The sequence below is a fragment of the Hylobates moloch genome, unplaced genomic scaffold, assembly GCF_009828535.3.
Source record: "Hylobates moloch isolate HMO894 unplaced genomic scaffold, HMol_V3 SCAFFOLD_2, whole genome shotgun sequence".
Taxonomy (NCBI): Eukaryota; Metazoa; Chordata; class Mammalia; order Primates; family Hylobatidae; genus Hylobates; species Hylobates moloch.
Window position 1 is genome coordinate 53,993,855 of NW_026652277.1, and position 7,585 is coordinate 54,001,439.

The 7,585-nt window shown below is 39.4% G+C and overlaps 1 pseudogene; it reads left to right on the top strand.

Annotated features, from left to right (window-relative positions):
• Positions 1-1,440: 1,440 nt before the first annotated feature.
• LOC131382914 (HIG1 domain family member 1A, mitochondrial-like) lies at positions 1,441-3,227 on the top strand (annotated as a pseudogene).
• Positions 3,228-7,585: the final 4,358 nt, after the last annotated feature.

Sequence of the window (7,585 nt, forward strand, 5' to 3'; positions counted from 1 at the left end):
GTCTGAAGTGAATTTACTTTTTTTTTTTTGGCAGACAACTGAGACAAATATTAAATGATTTCTTCTAAGTCACCTAATTTGTCAAGCTATTAGCTATAAAGTCTAGGTCAAGGGGTTCAAGGCTTCCCTGGGCCACATTAGAAGAAAAATTGTCGTGGGCCACACATAAAATACACTAACACCAATGATAGCTGATGAGCTTATAAAAAAATTGCAAAAAAAACTTGTAATTTTTAAGAAAGTTTGCAGATTTGTTTTAAGCCACATTCAAAGATGTCCTGGGCTGCATGCGGTCTGTGGGCCGTGGGTTGGACAAGCTTGGTCTAGGTCCTATACTACTCAGCTAGTGGATGGAATTCTAAGCCTGCCATTTGCTGGCTGTGCAAAATTGGAGAAATTAATAATTCTCTCTGAACCTCAGTTTGATTTTTTTGTTTTTTGAGACAAGGTCTTGCTCTGTCATCCAGGCTGGAGTGCTATGGCATGATCATGACTCACTGTAGCCTTGACTTCTTAGGCTCAAGTGATCTTCCCAGATTAGCGTCTTGAGTAGCTGAGATTACAGGTGTGTGTCACCATGCCCAGATAAATTTTTAATTTTTTATAGAGAGAGGGTCTTGCTGTGTTGCCTACGCTGGTCTCAAAATCCTGGGCTCAAGCCCTCCTCTTGCCTTGGCCTTCCGAAGTGCTGAGATTACAGGTGTGAGCCATTTCACCAGGCCCCAACCTCAATTTGTATATATTCATAACTGGAATAATGTTTCTTGACTCAAAAGTTGTCAAAAGTTTAAATGAGATGTAAGGGGTCTAGAAATTTAGAAGTCACTCAATTCCATGTTAGTTTCTTTCCTTCTCCCACTAACTGTATTTCTAGAACCCCTTGCCATATTCTGTGACCAAGGAGAAGCACTGAGAAATCCAAAATAAGCTTTATCAAAGCATTCTAATTTGCTTTAGTATAGACAAGTTTAAAATTTCCCATAACATGTATAATTGACAAAAATACCTAAGAGGATCTAGAAGACAATTGGCCTGGTTTACATCACCTATGATAATTCTGGTTCTTTGGTGTATTATACTTTTGGCCAGGATTCTGTAACAGGACTCAGAAAATTGAGTGAAAACATCTTGGTGCCAATGACTTTCTCACAATCCTGACCCAAAAGTCCTTACCTATCTATCATAGCATGCCCATACTTTATTCAGCAAGTGTATTTGAAGCACCAAATATGTGCCAGGCACTATCTAGGTGCTAAGTATACAGCAATGGGCAAAATAGATAAAAGAACTGTCTGTCAGTAGGGACAGACAGACAATAAACCAAGTAAGTATGGTCTGTTGGTGAGTGATAAGCATGATGGAGAAAAATAAGGTAGAAAGAGAGACACGGAGTGTTGGGGGCAGGAGTTTGCAATTAAACATGGTAGTCAGGAAAGTCGCATGAGAAGACGAACAAGTAAAGACATAAAGGAGGTAGGGAATGAGCTCTGCACAAATCTGGAAGAGCAGAAAGCATGGGAAGTACATAGACCCTGAGGCAGGAGAGTGCCTGGCATATTTATAGAACAGTAAGAAGGCCAGTGTGGCTGCAGCAGAGACAAACAAGGGAGAAAATAGCAGGACATGAAGTGAGATGGGTAAGGAGATGGGGAGTGGGCAGATCGTGTATGGCCATTATAAGGACTTTGTATTTCACTCTGAGTGAAATGGAAGTATTTGGTAGGTTTGAGAAATGACACGATCTGACCTATGTTTTAAAAGAACTATTTAAACTGCTGGGTTGTGAAATAGGCTGAAAAGCAGTGAGATCAGCAAGGAGATGGTTGCAGTAATCCAGTGAGACATGATGCAAATATTTGCTGATGGATGGGATGTGGGGTGTGACAGACAGAGAGAAATCAAAAAGGACTCCAAATTTTTTGGCATGAGAAGGTAAAAGGATGGTGTTGCGTTTAACTTATGTGCAGAAGACTACAGGAAAAACAGGTTTCGGGGCAGATCAGCAGTCTGGTATTGGACATACATTTGAGATGATTATTAGACATCCAAAGAGAGATGTCATGTAGGAAATTAGATATCAAGTCAAGACACAGGGGAGAAATCTGGGCTGGAGATATAAAAATGTGAGTGTTGTCAACCTATACATGGTACTGAAAGAAAAGAAGACAGATATTTATGTGCATGGAGACAGGCAAGTGGGTAAGATATGGTGGAGGGAGCTTGTAGAAGGTCTCTACTGTGTGCTTCAATTTTCCCAGTGGAATGAGAAGCCAGATTATCCATAGGGAGTTTCTAGTTAAGGGACAGGAGGAATGGCACACGCCTAGCTGTAGAGTAAGAGTGATTCCCAGTAATAACTGCCAGACTACTAGTCTTTATCTGGCCTAAGTTTCCCAGACTCTGGAAGTCTAGGGCCCATTCTGCCAGTGCCTCTCTTTGGTCCACCATCCCAGGTCTCAGTTTTTCTCACCTGTATCTTTGTGGTAGGGTAAACATACAACGTGGCTCTTTCCTAAACAGGGACTTTAGTATCCTGCCTCAGAAAACCTGCTCTTCCAAGTCATTTGAATGTAGGGTGCCTGGAAAGAAGAAGGAACCATAGAGTTCAACAGCTTCAAACCTTGCTCCATTTTTTTTTTACGTGAATCCTAGGGAAATAATTTTATTTGTAGTAAAAGATTTATATGTACAGATGTCCATAAGTGTTATTTATAATAAAAAAATGTGGAAACACTCTAAGCATCCCAAGAAGGGGAACTTTTAAATAAATTGTCATACACCTGTAAGATAAAATATTATATAGGCATTAAAAACAATGTTTACAACAATGCTTAATAACATGGCAAATGATTATAATATAATGTTAGATAAAAAATTAATATAGAGGTCAGTTGGATTGTGAGAGATTTTCTCACTCTAGGGAGATTCTTCAATCACCGCGTCAACAGACACAGATGTTTCCCTTTCTTCCTATGATAAAGATCAGGGATCCAAACTTGTTCGAAAAGTTGAAGAGCCACCATTTGTTCTCATTGGAATGGCAGGCTTTCCAGCAATTGTTCCATAAGGATTATACAAATGGAAGAGCAGAGGAAATGCTAAAATGTCCCTTCTCCTGATCCACATGCGTTATAGAAGCAATGACTGTTGGTATGGGCTGTTCTGTGTATTAGGAATTCTGGGCAAAGCCTAAGCCTTGGAAGGAGGATGCTGTCTTGATTTTGTGAGAGGACCTTACTTTAGTTAGACATCTCATTATTGAGGTTATGTGTTTATGTTGGAAATAAATTACTTGAGTGGGTTCAGACGATAACACGGTATTTTGAATACTGGCTTCCTTTCTTGCACGCTTGATTTTCCTGGTGACCAAATTACTAGTGACTAGTTCACTAACTAGGTCATTCAGGGAAGTCAAGTTAACACAAAGGAAACATGTCACCTAATTCCACTTGATGATGTTAAAACTTTAAAACCACCTTCTTAGACTGTAAAGATGAAATTAGGACCGGGTGTGGTGGCTCATTCCTGTAATCCCAGCACTTTGAGAGGCCAAGGCGGGTGGATCACTAGAGGCCAGGAGTTTGAGACCAGCCTGGCCAACATAGCAAAACCGTGTCTCTACTAAAAATACACACACACACACACACACACACACACACACACACACACACACAATTAGCCGGGGGTGGTGACACATGCCTGTAATCCCAGCTCCTTGGGAGACTGAGCCATGAGAATCACTGGAACCTGGGAGGCGGAGGTTGCAGTTACTGTACTCCAGCCTGGGTGATAGAGGGAGACAGAAAAGAAAGAGGAAAGAAAGAAGAAAGAAAGAAAGAAAGAAAGAAAGAAAGAAAGAAAGAAAGAAAGAAAGAAAGAAAGAAAGAAAGAAAGAAAGAAAGAAAAGAAAGAGGGAGGGAGGGAGGGAGGGAGGAAGGAAGGAAGGAAGGAAGGAAGGGAAAAAGAAAAAAGAAAAGAAAAGAAAAGAAAGGAAAGGAAAAGAAAGAAAAGAAAAGAAAAGAAAAGAAAAGAAGAAATTAGTTCTAAAGAAGATAGCTGGCCATCCCTGAAGTACTGCCAGTTTGCTGAAGAATTTCACATGCTTTGTATGTTATATAGGAGTCCTATCTGCCCTGGTTAATCTAACTTTTCTTCCTCCTGTCTTGTGAACTGGCTGTCTCTATTAGAACTTCTCTGAAACTTGCATGGAATATATTAACAACTCGTAACGCCTCCCACAACTCTTAAGTGTATGTATGTGTGTCTAAATCGAATCAAGAAAGCTTACAATAGAGCTTCATAGTAATAGTATTTATTTCAGAATCATAATTGTAAACCTGAGAATAACTTAATTATGAACTCCAGTTTAGCTCTTTTATAATTGCAGAATTATATTTTAGCTGCGTTATATTAGAATAATTTTTAAATGTCATCTTATTTTAAGCACTCATGCTAAGGTAAGTGAAGAACACTTTTTAAATTTTCTCCAGAAGAATCATAAACAAGAAACTAAACAAATTACCTATAATGAAAGTGACTAATGAGCAAGCTGGTTTGGCCAGATACTATACACAAACTTTGATAAAAGGCAAAATGCTTAATTTGTATTTTTTTTTTTAAATGGGGTCTTGCTCCGTCACCCAGGCTCTAGAGTGCAGTGGCATGATCACGGCTCGCTGAAGCCTTAAGTTCCCAGACTCAAGTAATCTTACCACATCAGCCTCCAGAGTAGCTGGGACTACAGATGCACACCACCACGCCCAGCTAATTAGAATGCTTTATTACAATTGTGAAATTTTCTTGTCTAACCTGAATTTACATTCTATAGTGATAACATAGCATATGTATTGCTATTAAAGTGACTATGTAAAAAAAAAAATGTAAAACTGTATATACAATATGATTCCAATTTTTTACTTTCATATGTGCAGAGAACATAGAATGAAAAGAAGTATTCCTAATAATTATTTGTCAGTGGTCGACTTGGGGTTTTTCTATGTTATATAGTTCTGTGTTTTCTAAATATGCAGTCAGAAGCAGATATTTTTCTTATAATTACATTTTTAAATTATGATGGAGAATTTTCAGCAAATATTAAAATAAGGAACTCCTTGGGAGGCCGAGGGGGGCGGATCATGAGGTCAGGAGTTTGAGACCAGCCTGGCCAATATGGTGAAACCTCGTCTCTACTAAAAATACAAAAATTAGCCAGGTGTAGTGGTGGGCGCCTGTAGTCCCAGCTACTTGAGAGGCTGAGGCAGGAGAATTGCTTGAACCCAATAGGCGGAGGCTGCAGTGAGCCGAGATCGCGCCACTGCACTCCAGCCTGGGTGACAGAGCGAGACTCTGTCTCAAAAAGAAAAAAAAGAAAAAAAAAAAAGGAACTCCTGAGTTATCCCCAGTCCTCCTTGGGTCACTCTGTCCAGCTTCTGATTCCTCTGCTTATTTTAGTTGTAGGTTTTATGAGATGTCCCTAGTATTTGGTACCTTATTCCTAGACTAAGTGGTCAAACGTGTGTGATGGGGCAAGAGGCCTTAGGATGTTGAATAATCGCTGAGCAGGTGGTAAATCTGTGACACTAATGTAATGGATGTGGGAGTGGTCTCCTTGCAGCCCTAGAGCCCTTCATCAGAGTGGGATTTCACCCATCTGAGCTGGCAACAAGCCCTGTTATTCCCAGGACATCTAGAATTCATCAATTGTGCCTGGATTGTTTATTCACTTCATTCATGCTCCTGAATTCTTTGTAGCAGAGTCATTTCCTATTTAATTCTCTCCAAAGTTTCCCTCTTTGGCCCAGGACTGAAAATTATCTGTTCTACAGTGCATAAAATATTTTTCACAAAGGTAAGCCCTTAGTTAGGTATTAGTCTGTTCTGGAAAAAAAGTCAAAATAGTTGAGACCTATAGTTAGTCCATGTGATCTGGAAGTGACCAATAGTCATCACAGGGGGCGCACTTACCTAAATCGAATCCTTGTGTATCATTTTCTGCGTTGGTAAGTAGATCCACGTTTTCCTTTGGGAGGCTCACTTTAATATCCTTCTGCTTCTTTAAGATTGGGAAACCACCCAGGCCTCCCAGCTCTTGGCAAGCAACACTCTGACTTCATGTTGTTACTCAGCATTTTGTTTCTTATTGAAATGCCTGGCTCTGCACAACCGGTTTGTAAAGTCTGAAGATCCCCTGGGCATGCCCAGAAACAGCAGCCTCAGGAAGACAGAACTGAAGAGAGCACACAGCGAGAACAGGAGAAGGGCTTTACAGCTCTGGTCAGCCTGACTCAAACCTGTGTTAACAGCCCAGACTCTCGTTGCTCCCTCCAGCCCTTCCTCTCTCTTCTAATCACAATCCTACCCACCCTTCTAGTAGGAACTCAAAAGCCACCTCACTCAGTCTAAAGTAATCTATCCCTCTTCTGTGTTTCTTATAATACTTTTATTTATTTTGTCTTACAAATTTTCCTTGTGTCATACTTACTTATGTATGTATGTCTTCCTACGAGGTTGTAAGTGTTCAGGAAAATTAGAATGATCCAGTTTAGCTTTTATCCTTCTCCGTGAGCCCAACGACTTGTACTTATTAAACAAAAATGCTTGAATTGCATGGAATTGAATCAAAATGTAAGAAAATAATCTGCTTTAGAATAGATCTGAGAACGCTGAGTAATGCACAACCCCTGCCTTCTTTGGGGGGACCTGAAACCTTAGGGGGACTTCAATTACTTCTGGATTTGGTATAGCTTCAGCAAAGGCAAGATTTCCCAGGGTTGCTATGGCCTACAGGAGTATCAGCTTCCACTGGTCTTAGTGTCTGGCTTTAAATGGTAATGGAATCACACTGATTTTTTATGTTCGTATAGTAACATCATAAAGATACTGAAAATACTGGCAGTATGAAAGGAGAAAAGCAAATTCATTTCTTTTTTGAAAGATAAATCTCATTCATAAGGGATTAAACTTTTATTGTAGGTAAGGTGAAATTTGATAAGTTAAAATGAGAATCAGATCCACACTTGTTCTCATGGAAGAATTTCAAAATGCTTTGTTGGGTGAAAAGAAACCTTCTAAAGTAGTATGTTTATTATGATTCTTTTTTTGGTAAAAACAGACTTAAAAAGATAACTTCTACATAAAGTATATGTACACACACCTGGGGAAAGCATTTGGAAAATTATACAGGCATTAATTTCTCCTACAGTTAAAGTGTCCCTAACAAAAATTGGACATAGCACAATTAGCTGCTTATCGAACATAATTTAATGAATCACTGTTAGTAATAACCAGAACTGACTGGGAATTGGGAAATGATAAAAAGCTGCTGCTTCCCCTGGCTGTAATGGACTGTACTGCAGGCAGACCTGCACAGCAACAGTGATGGGGTGTTAGAGGGTGCTGAATACCCTGGCGGAAAGTGCAAGGAAGTTTGTGTTTCCTTTTGTAGGTTTTGATCTACCTTTTAAAAATTAAAGCTAGCAATAACCAAATACATTTATGGTTACGAAAACAAATTTATTGTTAAAATTACTATTTTAAAATTCTGTTCTACTGTGAGTTTTAACATTTCTGTTCCCATTAAAACATT